Below are 16760 nucleotides of genomic sequence, written 5' to 3' on the forward strand. Positions count from 1 at the left end.
GAGAAGAATTGACAATTTACGTGCAATAAGGGAATACGCACAGTGTAAAGTAGATAGCAAGTATCCTCTTATTGCATGTGAACTCTCAATTTATACAACGAAAAAAGAAATAATTGTAAAATGAAATTTAATAATATTATTTGTTTTAAATAAATTAAAATAAAGATTTATGTTAATCAGATTCAAATACTTAAGTTGAATAAGATTGAAATAATCGAATTAAAAATGGAATATTTAATTTAATTAAAAATTGAATAATTAATTGCATTACACGGAAAAAATTTCTTTCGTAATGATTACAATAGTCTATATTATAGCTCGGATATGTGACCACTTTTTGTAATAATTACGAAAAATATGTAATTTATTAAGAATTTAGTAGGAGCGATTACTATAGTTACTTTAATGAATCCAAACACTGTATTAAGCGTGTTGAAATTTATTTTTTGGAATCATTAATAATTTAGATGTACAGGTTTAGAAAGGGAACTGTACTCATTCATGCAGAGATTTGTTATAATTACAATAGTCTACGTTAAAAGGAAATCTTGGATTCTGTTCACATTTGCAGAGGTCTAAGGGAATCAGTGATACAGACTGTCGTAGCCTTTACAACAGGTCTATTGTAAAATCAGGTGACCGGCTGCCTTGCCTTCTTATTTTACTATAGTTCTTTGTAAAGACTACTATTGCTATATTTGTGATTACAAATGACTGTTGTAAAGAAAAAAAAGAAAATTTTCAACTAAAATAAATTTTTTTTGTAATTCATGACTTGCGTAAAGTACGTAAGTTACCTAATTAGTGCAATTTACAATAATTCGTTCATTACGTAACTTAAGTTATTTACGAAAGTGCAAGTTACATTATTTACGTAACTTATATTATTTACGTAACTTACGTTATTTACGTACGTTAACTTACTTATTTTTAAGTAACTTACTTTTGTTATTTACGTATGTTACGTAACTTACGTAAGTTGTGTAAATTACATAACAATTTATACTGGCAAGAAATCCTGCACCTTCGGTGCGTGTGTTAGAAAAAAAATTTTCACTATAGAAATGGAATAAAAAATAGACCATACAATATTAAAGACTAACAATGAACAATAATCCCGTGTAGAAATGGTGGTCGGGTTCTAGTGGGGACCTCACCAGTTTACCCCATTTGAAAAAGGGCTCCAACTAGAGAAACTGGTGGGGTTCTAGTCGATTTTGTCACGCTCTAGTTGATAGGGCCCCGACTAGAAGTTCTAGTTCACTTCTACCGGTTTTAAAAATTATTATTTTTCAACTTAACTTATTTATAATTGAATTCTCCATTCATATTAACATTATTAATGATTGTTGCACACGAAAAATCTCGTGCCTATGAGGGTTCGAACCTTGGACCTTGGGGACACCAGACGGATACACATACCTCTCGGCCATGATAGGTTGGATGGACTTCCGCTTAAAGTACATCCCGTTTGGAAATTCCGCCATTTGTCCCTATCTCTAGTAGGGCTCTCGCTAGATTCTGACTAGAATCTCTAGTCGAGAAAAACTAGTCGGGTTCCAATCTAATTCTAGTTAGATGATTCTTACAAGCATTATTTATTAAAAAAGTTTGCATATTATTTGATTACTTAATTTTTTAATTATTTAAACAAAATCTTTTATTTATTAAGTAAATTAAAAAAGAATAAACCATAAATAAATATTAATTATGTGGATATAATTAATTTTTATTAACTAAATATTGTAATATATTATTTATTATTATATTATTTATTATTATTATTATTTATTAAAACAATTATAGTAAATATAAAAATATAAAAAGTAATGTAATAAATTAGTTATGTTTAATTTTTCAATAACGTTATAGATATAATTAATTCATAATATTTTGAATTTTAGGGAGTTATTATTCATCACTCTTATTTAACTCTGCATTCCTAATGATAGTTATTAATAATTAATTATGACATTATTGAAAAATTAAACATTACTAATTGCAGTGCTTTTTATATTTACTATTTATTGTAATTATAATATTATAGCATCTTTTTAATTATTATTAAATACTTGCATTAATTGTGAAAAACATTTTAAAGTATAATTGCACATACATATCTTTTTAAAAAAAAATTATTTTTACGAATAATATTACAATATTTAGGTAATAAAAATTAGTTATACCCACATAATTAATATTTATTTATGTTTTATTCTTTTAATTTACATATTAAATAAAAGATTTTTATTTAATAAAATTGCTTTATTGGAATTTTTTGTAAAAATATTCTACAATATTTAAAATTTTGTTTAAAAAATGTTAAAAAATTAAATAATTAAATAATATGCAAAATTTTTTAATAAATAATGCTAGTAAGTTTTTCTATCTATTAATCTGAATTATTTATATCTATAGAAAGATAATTTATGTATGTCATACTTGTACACTAGTTTGTCTAGTTTGAAATCGATAAGGTCCTAGTGAGTTTTTTCCAGTCTGAATTATCTAACTAGAATTTGATTGAAGCCCGACTAGTTTTTCTAGACTAGAGATTCTAGTCAGAATCTAGCGAGGTCCCTACTAGAGATAGGGACAAATGGGGAAATTTCTACACGGGATGGTATTAATTATTGAGAACGAAGTGATTTTTTTACATTTAACCCGGCGAGTATGTGGTTGGGCATGTCATGGCCCACATTTACTTAAATCCTTTTAAATCCTAAAATTTCCACTGTAACGTTTTGAAACTTCGAGTAGCTGAAGTTATGGGTTCATAAGAGAAGATGATGGTATGGTGATAGTGTTATGTAAATTATATTTTAAATTACTTGGACGTAAACGTCAATTTTGCATATTTTTGGCGAATTTTTTTTCCTAATTTCTACTAAATTAATGACAACTGAATTGAGATATATTCTAAAAAGCAGTATTATGCTCCTCATTCACTAATATTTAAAGTCCTGCCTTTATAAAAGTGCAAATTTGATTTTATAAATGTTTTAAGTTTTCATTGTTTTATTTAATCATATGATAAATCTTATGACAAAGAGTTGATTTTACCTTTATAAATAAATAAATAATTAAGGAAATATATTTTATTACATGCCTTTTTATAATATAATACCAGAAATTAACTTAATATAGCTATATGTAACATTTATAAGCAATTTTACATTTTGGGCATGTCATGCCCACCACATAGTCGGTGTAACAGTTTCCCGCCACATACTCGCCGGGTTAAAGTGTATTAGTCTTTCTCGCGAGCGGTGAATTTTCATAGCAGTTAGTATATAAGGAAGTTTAAGTCATGTATAAATATGTGTAAATAGCGATCGTTATTATGTTAAGCGTTTATTATTTAAGTTAGATTTATGTACTTAGGGTTTAGTAAAATTGTCTAGGTTAATAGTATAATTAATCTTGAAGTTGGGAGCAGTGCTGCCAGACCAGGAAAATCAAAATTCTTCAAACTTCTAAAACTTTTCTTCAAAAATCTTCAAAACCTTATGAAAAAAATCTCCAAATTTTAAAAAAACTTAGAATCAAGAATATTATGAAATTATATAATTATTATAACTAATATTTGATCTGAAAGATTTTGCATTAGATCATAGAATATGTTTCAACCAAACAAAATTTATTCTCTGATGGTAAATTGTATTCTGCTGCAAGAGACTGTTCTTACGTATATCAGGGGAGATACCATGTGAGCAGAATACGTCTACCGAAAGCAGAAAATCATGAGAGTGAAAAGAACAACAATATCTACCTATCTTTTTTGCACTCATGGTTTTCTGCTTTCGGTGCAAATATAGCGAACATATCTCTCTCACATTTATGCATTTACGGTTTAGTCACAAAACACTACCAAATGGTAACAATTTACATTCATCTCTCACCATTCTAGTGTTATTTAAAAAAGAAATTAATAAAACTTACTTCTTAAAAAAAATCTTCAAATTTTAAAAAAATTTCTTCAAATTCTTCAAATTTCTCAAAACTACAAATTATTCTTCAAATTTGAAGAAAAATCTCCCAATCTGGCAGCACTGGTTGGGAGTCTTGGAAGAGTGAAATTATTGTGCAATATATGATTAGAAGTCATGAATTACAAAAAAAAATTATTTTAGTTGAAAATTTTCTTTTTTAACTTTACAACAGTCATTTGTAATCAGAAATATAGCAATAGTAGTCCTTACAAAGAACTATAGTAAAATAAAAAGGCAAGGCAGCCGGTCACCTTATTTTATAATAGTCCTGTTGTAAAGGCTACTACAGACGGTATCACTGATCCCCTTAGATTGCTGCAAATGTGGATAGAATTCAAGATTTCTTTTTAACGTAGACTATTGTAATCAGTCACATAGACTTTGTGCTCACTTATATTTAGTTTGTATTTATTTCAAATAAATTTTTAATGAGTACGTTCGACTTACAGATTTTTTACAACATTGCTACTTTAGGCATTACGAAAAGTGGTCACATATCCGAGCAGTACTGTTCGACTATTGTAATCATTAACAGAAAATTTTTCTCCGTGTAGGTCCGTAATATTTTGCTTGAAGTCCGTAAAAGTCCGTTTTTTTAAAAAAAGGTAGGTAAAGTCCGTAATTTTTATTGAAAAAGGATAAAAAGTTTATAAACTGTACGATATAATTTGGAGAATTTTAGAGAAATTACTGTTATAGAATTTAATTTAATTTTTTAATTTAAAAGTGTTATAGAATTCTCTAATGTTGACAAAAGGGTTTCATGTCTGACTGCACCTTAGTTTAATGGAGTATTAAAGCAAAAAACGAAAAACAGTTTTATAAATAATTATTAAACAAAATTTGTTTTAATAAAAAAATTGAAAAAATTTTCCACTATATATTTAAGAAAGATACAAAACCGCTGCCAAGTTGTATATTTTTTTTATAATTTTGGTGCTCATTTCATGAACACTTTACTTCCTCATGGAGATAAAAATAATAGAAATATATGAATAACTTTTTATAAATATGATAAAAGTGATTGAATTTGAAGTCAAGCAATGTATTTTTAAATACCCTACAAGATAGTTACAATAATTTAATAGTTAAATAAAAATTTTCAAACAAAAAAGTTGAGAAAATGTTATTTTTCACAATTTTTGGTTTTTAAAATACTAATAATTTTGAAATTTATTATCGAATTAGGTTCAAAAATAGGTCAATCGAAGCGATTTTTAATCCTCTGCAAGTTGATAAAGATAATTTTAAACTTACTTTTACGTTTTTCAACATAATTTTCAAAAAAGTCTTATTTTCCAAAATTTTTGATTTTTAAAAGTTTAATAACTCCGGTTAATATGGACGAAAAATGATCAATTAGGGCTCAAAAGATGCATCTAAAAAAACTCTACAAAATTATGGAAAAACATTTATAGGTGTCCTAACACTTTTTTAAAGTTATGGCCAAAAAACGTTTTTTTGCAAAATTAAAAATAAAAAAAAATTTAGTTAAACTTTATTAATACATCAGAAAGTACTCTCACTTTATGTCCGCAGGTGAGATCTACAATTTAAAAAAAAATTCAACCCAAAAGCTCTTCATGATTTCGAGATATTTATGAAAATGTAATGTTTACACACACACATACGGAATAACATTTTTTAATAATATCATTTTTGAGCTCCTGAGGTCGGTAGGGGGACAGTTTTCGCAATAGTTTTTTTTCAAAAAGACGTTTTTCCCGATAATCATTTTTCCCAATGTTCATATTTTCCAAAATTTTATTTTTTCCCAATAGATATTTTTGCCAAAAAATTTTCTTCGTAGTGAATATATAAAATGTATTGTTTCTAAGGTATATGTAATGAACTACCTTCATTGGTATGTAGTAAATAAATCATTTGTTATTCATAACCATTCGAATTCTGGTGACATTTGGTATAAATAAAATTTTAAGTAAATAAATTTTAAAAAAATGTCTGCAAGAAAAGTAGAATTCATACGGACAAATAAAAGTTTCATATTACATATTAATGGCTTTTTATACTACAAACATTCTGCAAATAAGAAACTTAATCGAACATACTGGAATTGTAAACAAAAAGGTGAATGTTGGGCTCGAGCAACAACATCGGGCGATTCAGAAAATTTAATTCTTAACAAGGTACCTGTAGAATCGCCTCATTCCCATGCTTCAAACCCAAGCGCGGTGGATGCCGAGCGAATAGTACAAAGAGTTAAAACAGTAACTGAAGAAAATCCAGAATTGCTTCCAGCTCAAGTTATGCGTGAGATGAGAGGTGTTCCATCAGGTAGACTTTACAAATTAAATTAAAACGAATTAAAATTTTTAAATAAAATTTAGATTAACTTAGGTATATATATATATTTAGAAATTCTGGTACAGATGCCTGAACGGCCAAATCTGCGGAAACATAAATTTCTCGTGCCCGTCTACGGAAAATGCCAAGCAACCCTATCCGTATGTCCGCCCTAAAAGAAATTCCTGAAAAATACACACTAACTCTCGGTGGAAGTGAATTTCTTCTTTATGACGATAAAGACGAAGATGAAGACTACGGGATGAGGATTCTAATTTTTTCGTCGACAGAGAATTTGATACAACTATTCAGGTGCAAAGTGTGGTTTGTGGATGGTACCTTCATTGCCTTTTGTGCATGCTCTTTTGGAGAATAAACGGAAATCATCTTATCGAAAAGTATTCAATGTAATTTTACAGCCAGGCGAAAACCTTATGTTCCTAAATTTGCATTTACCTTCATACATAATGAGTGACTTTGAACTCGCCATTATTAACGCGGATGAATAATTTCTTGTCGATGACGGTGAAGTAAAGCGCTGCTTCCTTCACTTATGTCAAAATGTTTATCGTCGAATCCAGTCAGAAGGACTTCAAGAAGCTTATATCGGTGCTGATAGACGGTTGAAAAAAAGCGTTCATGCACTTTGCGCTTTGGAGTTTGTCCCAACGGAAAGATTTGTACAACATTTCCTGGAAATTCGGAATGATCTGCCAGAAGAATTAAATCCTGTGACAGATTACTTCGAAGCCACTTATATTCGTCGATTGAAGGTAAAACGAGGACGAGAATTGGGAGCTCGTTTGCGATTCCACTACTGTTCTCCAATCTATCCACCTCAATTATGGAATCAATACAAATCAGTTTTGGAAGGTTCAGCTCGCACTAACAATTTATCAGAGGGGTGGCATAATCTTTTTCAATTGTTTGTCAGTAAGCACCACCCGAGTATGTTTGTTTTTTTCGATGAGTTGCGAAAATAACAAGCAGACACTGAAATAATGCTTCGACAACTACAGCTTGGACAACGAATAAGGAAAGGGTTAGAAAAAAGAAGAAGGAAAATTGAAGAAAAATTTTTAATAATTGTACAACAATATGAAGATTATGTCGAGAGAGATGATATTATTAATTACTTAAAATCATTGGGACATCATATTAAATTCTAAATTATTTAAAAATTTTAAATAATAAATTATTTACATGTCTACTTTACCTGTATAATCTTTCCTTTATCATCATATACTTTTTTGGGAAATATGTTCATTGGGAAAATCGACCTACTATTGGGAAAAATGATTATTGGGAAAAACGTCCATTGAGAAAAAAATCTATTGGGAAACGCGGATTGGGAAAACTGTCTACCAACCCCTGAGGTCAAATAACATAAAGATATGTCAAAAAATCGAACTCGAAAAATTTTGGTATTACAATACTTCCTCTATGAGGAAGTAATATTATAGAAAGAAATCAGTATGTCGATTGGATATTTTTGAAATGAGCTACATGCTCTCTATGATTTTTTTTACCTGCGTTGTGAGCTTTCAAAGTCAAGGGCCTGTTCTTTTTGAGTCAATAGTAGTGTTTTTTCCGTGCGTACATGAAAATATACTTGTTGTGGAGGAATTTATAACTGGGAAGTATATTATTTACCATCTTTCTCCATACAGCGATAGCCAATAACACTTCTTACTTGGCTATAAGTAAAGAAATCAATAATAATATCATCCTCATGACTTCGGATATTTTTTAACAATAAAATAAAAATAAGTACAAAGTATTTCATATTAAGTAATCTTTATAAAACGTTCATTGATGTTGTTCTAGATGTTTGGACTATTTATTGGTATACTATTAAATTAAAATATTAATATACACAAAAAAGCTATAATTGATTTTAATCAATATTTGCATGTATTGTAAACATTCGTTTAATTTTTAATAAAAGTTTTAATGATGCAACAACTATAATTCCGATTTATTGATTGTAGCTAGAAAAGCGAAAGGCAACCTTCTTATTAGCAATAATGATTCGGGCTTTGCATAGATAAATAGTATATTAAGCAACAAGGGTATAAAGGCAGCCATTTGTTTACGGTGATTTTTGTGACACGAGTGGAGGTTGAGGGCGCTCCGAGACCGGAACGAGTGTCACAAAAATCATCGTAAACAAATTAGCTACCTTTATTCCCATGTTACTTACAATATTTTTTATTCTTAATGCACAAAAGTGGCGATTTCAGATAGCAGACGACAGGGAATAAAAGTCAGTCACTTGTTCGACTTATATGAAAATGGCGGCCGTTTTCTTTCTTGGGCAAAAATAATGCATGGGATCAGCTGTTACTTTTGCACATGGGAGAAAATGGTCGCCATTTTCATACGGTTGAACAAATGAGTGACTTTACTCCCTGTCGTCAGCTATCTAAAAGCGACATTTTTGTGCATGTGAGATAAAAAAGATTTTTTTCAAAATGTTCATGAAAAATGCATTTTACAAATCAGTTTTAATGGTTTTAGAAACAAATTACAACTTTCGAGCTTCTGTTAATTTCAATGAAATTGACTGCCATGAATTTTATAAACACATTCTAAAGAATAAAACACTGATGAGTGAAGTAGCTAGAAAAAATTGATAAATATAAGTTTTAAAAATAGAATTTTATTATACTTTAAGAATGTTAACATTGTTAAATGTAATGTCACTAATTTTAAGCAAATAATGATAATACATGTTCAAAATAATTATATAAGTGAAATAAATGTGACTTGATATAAAAAAATTAAATTTCTTATTTAAATTGCACTTTAAAATGTGTAGAGGAGACTGGGGTAAACCCGCGCACAGGGTTAGTATACTTAACATTCAACTTATATTAACGAACTTTCGTTTAGTTTCATGAATTCAACATAGAATCAGAGACGATTCAATGTTTTTAGAGGTGTCAGAAAAAAACGTATTTTGGATTTTTAAGTTTTTCGATCATTATTTTTGAGTATTAATTTATCTGGCAAATTTTTTTTGTTGCCATTGGATGTCCTTCTTCGAAGTACATATATAGTTTTGTCTTATTTTAAAAAGATTTAATTAAATTTATTCTGAAATGTGAGGAATACACTCGGGGTAAAGTCGCTCACGTGAAGTCGGGGTAAAGCCGCTCACTTAGTTTTAAATTTAAAAATTAGAATAAAATAATTTCACATATTATATTTTAACAATAACACAATTTATGACTTATTAAAACCAAAATTGTAACTACATTTCACTTTCTCTTAATAAAATATAACACTATTTAAATCCATAGTTGTAATTCATGAAATCTATGTTCATTATTTATTAAACCAATTTTTTGTTTATAGAATTGTTTATATAACTCATAAATTATCAATAATAAATCATACATAAGACGGGAATAAGACGAACTTTAATATTTAAAAAATAAAACTGTTCCGTCTTGAAAAGATAAAGTGAGCGGGTTTACCCTGGAAAATTGTGATTTCGAAATTTGGTATATGTTTAATAAAAAGTTTCTCTAAGTAAAACTAAAAAAGATAAATCAAAAACTCTTTTTTATTTTTTTAGTAGAAATCATAAGCTTTCAAATGATATAAATTAACTTGGATTTAGAGAATAATTTCCTAGATTTTAGCCGATCTGAAAAAGAGTGAGCGGGTTTACCCCAGTCTCCCCTACTACTATTTTACTCTTTTTTAAACCAATTGCCCTACATTTGTACTCTTTTTTTAAAGCCTAAGTCCTTCATTACCCAAGTATAACACGCGATATCTATCGGGGATATTTCTGTGATTCTGAGGAAGTGTCAAAATGTCCGCTTGTTCTCAATATCCCTGTGACATTTCTGCGATATTGCTGTGACATCGAGAAGATCTTACTGCCACGATATTTATTTATTGGTTTATACACCTGTCTTCAGCCTTACATACTTGGCTATACAAGTGTTTTTACATTTTTCGTAAATTTCTCTTACAAATTTTTCCCTCACAAACTTAATAATAAATTTTGCGCCTACAGAGCGACTTCAAAATTAGGAGTACTCGCATTTGCCTGGACCACCCGTCTAATGGGTTTTCTCGCCAGTGGAGAGGGAAACTGTAGAAAACCTTTCCTGAGTACAACCGGTTTATCGACAGTCGAGTTCTAATGGTGTGTACCAGACAATAATCGACGGTGCACATCATTATACCTCGACGTCAAACCTCCCGCTCAGATTATCTCACGTGCCGGAAAAATACCAAGCCAAATGGGTGCGAATATTGTTGCGATATCGAGGGGATATTTCACAGAATTTTTTCTATAAGTTCAAATTTGAAATTATAGCTAAAATTCTGTGAAATATCGCAGCAATATCCCCTCAATATTACAGCCATATCCCTCGTCAATATCGCGGCAGTATCTCCTCGATGTCACAGCAATATCGCAGAAATGTCACAGGGATATTGAGAAGAAGCGGACATTTTAACACTTCCTCAGAATCACAGGAATATCCCCGATAGATATCGCCATGACACTCAGGTGATACAGCGTGCTACTTGGGTACAAAAAATAGAGATGGTAACCCTATATTTCTATTATACTTCTTAGATATCGCTTATTCAGAATCTGCACTTAAAATTGAAAAAATAATCAAAAATTAAAAAGTTATGGCCATTTTTTTAAAAGAAAAAAGTTTTTTGAAAATTTTTATTCGAAAATGAATTTTTTCGAAGGTATTGAGTCAGAAAAAGTTCGTAAAACCATTGCGTCTGAAATGTTCAACTTTTCAGATAAAAAAGCGTATTTGCTTAAAAAAATTAATAAAATTAAAAAAATGGCGACCAAAAGTCAATTTTTTTATAACAACAACTTCGTGTACGAAATTTGTAAAAAATACTCAAATTCAGATGAAACTATTTACTCGGAGTTCTTCGGGATTGCTGATTAAGAATCTAAATTTAGTTTTTCAAAATTCTAAATAGCGGACTCAGTATAGTATAATCATTTTGTGGGTTTTAAAAATATCGATTAATATACAGTAAGAAAGGCTATCAGTCAGTCATAGGAAAGTATTAGAATCGCATAAGTCTATCTCACTCCCACTCATGGGATATGACTGCGACGTGGTAGGTTTTCTTACTGTAGTTTTGAAAGTGTAATTTTTTGGTAGTCTTGAAAAAGGCTAGTTGGTATTATTTTCAAATTATAATCATTTTGTAGGCTTCAAATAAATTTTAAAGAAATTATCATTATAACACGAAAGTTTCTCTTGTGGTTTTTATGAATCTGTTTGAGAATCATAGACATTATAGTTGTGAAAATGAAGATGATAGATCTAATCTAGGAAATATGTCTGACTTGATAACAATTTTTACATATGTAAATATTTTTCACAATCTTCACAAAATGATCGTTTTATCTCAATAATGGCTTCTATTTGTTTCATTCAAATAATTTTTAATACATACATTTTATAATGTTCAGTTTTAAAAATAAAGAATGATTAAATTTTTTGTAAATCAGTGATTTTATGGGAGAGGAATATTTTTAAAAAATATAGAATACCTTTAGGGGCCATCAACATATTACGCCACACTGTAAGGGGAAGGGGGGGTCAAACAATTTGTAACACCCTGCAGAGAAAATGGCGCTAATGTATGTAATAGAGTGCGACATGGGGGAGGGGGGGTCAAAAATGTCCAAAAATAATGTGACGTACATAATATGTGGATGGCCCCTTACGAGAGTTATCCCAGTAAAAAAAAACTAATTCAAATGAATTGAAACGAATTAACATTTTTGGTAGGCTCCAATTCGTATTTGTCACAAAGCGGGATTCACGAAAGCTCTTTGTGAATTCTTTTTAATTCATTTCAATTAGTTTTCGTTTACTGGGATAGGTTTGTGAAATAATTAATGTGATATGTAAGTTTTGTTTCGAATAAAATCGATACAATTACCTGTCATTTAAATATTTTACAAGTTTCAGAGCTGGTACAAAGCATGTTTTCTTGAATGGATTTCTATCTAACATAATTTAAAAATATGTTGATATATGTCCTTATTGCACTGAGCCTAATAAAAGGTACATATAATTTTCAAAATGAAATTCTTTTTGATTTTTTCAAATATAAAGATGTACAGAGTGTCGTCGGAAGCTTTTGTGGAGATGAAAAATGTAACAATTAACTTTATTTCTTATTTTGGTAAGAAGTGGTTGTTAAAACGGTACTGAAGAGAATTTCTTATAAAGATATTAAACACGTAAGTTAATTACATTTTCTCCCAGTGACACAATGAAAAAATAACAATTAAATATTTGAGTTATTATATACCTATTTAATTGGTGTAATAATTTTATAAATTTTATAAATAATGGTAAACACGAAAAATTCATAAATGAAGGTTTGATAATATTAAATTGTTTCATAACAGAATTATTTTTGTACCAATAACGCAATCCACTAAAAAGTATAAAAACTAAGTAAAACCTTAGTAAGTTATTTTATAAACATAACATTCACATCAATTAACTACCTTGATTAAAAAAATGTTAAGTAGAAAACATGTTTAAAAGGTTATATAATAATAATTAATCCCAACAAGGACATCTTTGATTTAAAAATTTCCACCAAGTACAAATTTTTGCAATTGTTTAAATAATTTGTTAAATAAAAGTTTATCAAGTTAATACACTACACTGAGAGAAACGGAGCCAGGTTAATACAACGAGAAAAAGTTGGCTAATGAAATGCAATAACTATTGGACCAACTTAAAATTGCCTCTAACATGTTTTCTGGTTACAGTAACCAGGACATTTTGATATCCCAGTAAGATATCACTGTAATAGTACAAATCTCCAATGTAATGTTACAGTGATGTCAAGACAATATTGCGCGCTGCTTAGGAATTATAAAACGTAATAATTTATGAAATATCAGCGCCTCGTCGACTTCGTTGCTTTCCCAGTTTCCATTCAACATGTCCGTTTATTTAAAAACAATTTTTAAGTTTTATATAATTAATTTTAAATTAATTAATATTAAGAATAACGACTGTAGCTCCATCTCTTATTTATATGTGAGTTTTTAAGGAACTAAATTTGATTTGGAAACGTTTAATGCCCATTTCCTGTTTCGATATTTTTCGACCTTTTCTCACAATGTTTTTCTTAAGAAAGGACAATCTCAAATTTTATGTTTTTCTGCAATAACATAATATTATTCGCTGCTTCAGTGTCATTTAAAAGAACTTTTTACAACATTAAAAAAATGTATGAGTTTAAGTCAACCACTTCTTACCAATCAATTAGTCAATTTAAACAACTAAAGCTAACTCAATCACCAATCAATTAGTTAATTTATACAACTAAAGCTAATAAAATACTTACTTTGATCTATTGTCTAAAAAAAACTTTAAAGAAACCTACGGCATTCAACGGAAACCAATTGGTGATACTCTTGAGTATGTTCCAGTTTTGTTTCCCTCCTCTCTAACGTCTAAACTATTTGACCTGAAGAGCTGAAATTTGGTACAAAAATATTTGTTATTTCCAAAATAAAGTCAAATTTTTAATGCTTTAAAAAATTAATTCAAATCTTGAAAAAAGCAGAAACAATCTTTTGAAACATTGCAGGTAAAAAATCTGTTTAATGCTGTGGTATCCCGAGTCGAAATTTAGAGTCGACTCAGAGTCCGTTAAGAACTGCTTCATGGAGAACCTATAAGAACCTGAAGAGGTTTTACTTACATTGTGATAGAATCGATTCAAGATCTTATAGGGTCCATATAAGACCGTTTTCGCTGTCTATTAGGCGTTAAGGAGGTCTTAATTTAAGACCTCTTTAGAGCATACTAACAAACTACTACATTCTTGCTTAGGAATAAAAATATTTTATTTTATTTTTTTCTAAGAATATAGTTTTACTATATATATAAAAATCGGAATATTATAAATATAATACTTATTATATTATAATTTTAATATATATTATTATATTATAATAAACATAATATAATATTAATATTATTATATTAATTTTAAATATTATTATAAACATTAAAATATAATTTTAAATGCTAACAAAGCATTTTTTATACATGAAATTTATTCTTTCATTAATTTAATGTCAGTTATCAATATTAAGATAAAAATTAAATTTTAGTCATTAAATAATATACATATATCGCATTTTAATTCATAAAACTAAATATGTTCTTGGACACAGAAGATTAATAAAATTAAATTAATAAATAAAATATTTATGTATTACAAAATATGTTCTTAAAATTATTTGAACTTTTGGCCATCTACTTTAAAAAAAAAATAGAAAATATTTCTAAGTCAGACATGAAGCAAACAAATATTTCAAAGTTGAACAAGAAGGCCCTAACTAGGACTAAAACAATTGTAATTTGGAGTCAGGGTGTCTAAGAGTATTAAAATCCATGTAATGAGTAAGGCGAACCTCAAGATTTTTAAAGAATTTTGTCATAGTACCTATGATTACTAAAATCGATCTAAGAATAATTTGAAGGACGTTAAGTTAAGATTTATAATTTTCAATATTCATATCAATGCTTTTACTATAGGGGAAAGGTGTACGAGATGATCCCCCTTAGGGAAAAAACCTGTTATTCAAAGAAAAATCAACATATTCGAGTTTTTTTATACGCACCACTAGATAATTAATCTATCTAATCTGATTTGAAATATTTGCAGCTAATTAATATTTTACTATTAAATTTAATTTTTCTAAAACATTACAAAAATATCATCTTGGACACCGGGGTGTCCGGTCCAAGATGATCCCCATGGTATGGGCAAGATGATCCGTAGGGTTATCTTACCGACCCCAATTATTGGAAAAGGAGTAGAGGTGTGCAAAAAGCCCGAAACCCGAAACCCGACCGGGTAATTTCGGGCTTTTCACTTTTCGGGTCGGGTCGGGTCGGGCTTAGTCAGTTCGGGTTCGGGTTGAGCTCGGGCCGGGTCGAGCTTGTTTACATACCCAAAATCTTTCGGGTACCCGACCACATTCGGGTTCTAAAAATTTTCGGATACCCGACTACATTCGGGTTCTCGAAATTTTCGGGTACCCGACTACATTCCGGTTCTCGAAATCACTTAAGCATGCGTTAGCCAAGATCAAATCAAGATTATTCATTTTTGTAGTGAACACAAAAATAGGATGCCAAACTTGATCGCATAGTTCTTTAAGAATTTAATTATAGTTAATGGTAACCCGAAATTTTCGGGTGACCCGATTGCATTCGGGTTCTCTAGAATTTTTCGGGTACCCGAATTTTTCGAGAACCCGAATGGATTCGGGTACCCGAAAATTTCGGGGAACCTGATATTTTCGAGTACCCGAATACATTCGGGTTCTCGAAATTTTCGGGTACCCGATACATCGAGAAAGCTCGAGCTCGGCCCGACCCGACCCGACGTTTCGGGCTTTTTGCACACCTCTAAAAAGGAGTATAAATTGAAGGAATAACAGTGTATCAATGTCAAATATACTTTATTTAGGCCATAAACGCTTTTAACCACTCACCACGATTCGTTTTTCTATTTTATAATTACGAGGCATTGTCTACAACAAGAAAATTAATAAAATAGATGTAGATGTCAACTTTTTGTTTTGGGTAAGTTAGTTTTCATAATAAAAACATGCAAGAAGCGAGAAAAATTAAATTTTTTATTAATATTAGAAAATTCACTTTGAGGTGAGATGAAATACATGGGAATCAGGGAGGATCATCTTGTACACCCATTCCCGTGTAGAAAAATTGTTGGGTTCTAGTGTGGTGCCAGAAAGACAGTCTATTCTCTAACTGGGCGCTGAAAAGACTGTCTGACCATGGGCTAATCAGACCAGTGACGATCGAACCACGCGTTGGTCCAGACTGGACGAGCTAATCAGGGCTAATGAGCAGTGCTAATATTTAAAATTTTAGGTTCGATTTCAATATTTCAGTTTTTTAATTTTAAATAATTTACCCAAATTTACTCGGTTCTCACGTTTATTCAATGTAATGTGAAAATATGAATTATTAATAATAAATAAATATTATTGTTATTCATATATATGTGTGTATATGTATTTAATGACAATAACTTATTATTATAATAATTATATTATTTTCAAATAACGCATACTAAACATAACCTCTTTTTTGACAACCAGCGCGTTATGCGACACCTGATTTTCTGCAATAATGCTCGCACAATAATTGGTGTTTCCTTTATAAATGTCACACAATTGTTACGTCAAAACGAGAAACCTTTTTAAATATACCTAGCGTTCCTCGTTTTAAATTAGTTTCATAAATAAATCTAATTTGGGGTGAGGATAAGTCAATGAGCCTACTAAATGTGAGAGAATAATTTATTTAAAAACCAACAAGAAAGAAAAGAGTTGACAAAATTATAATGAGTACAAAAATTATGAATCTTACTTAAAGA

The sequence above is a fragment of the Leptopilina heterotoma genome, unplaced genomic scaffold, assembly GCF_015476425.1.
Source record: "Leptopilina heterotoma isolate Lh14 unplaced genomic scaffold, ASM1547642v1 Lhet_248, whole genome shotgun sequence".
Taxonomy (NCBI): Eukaryota; Metazoa; Arthropoda; class Insecta; order Hymenoptera; family Figitidae; genus Leptopilina; species Leptopilina heterotoma.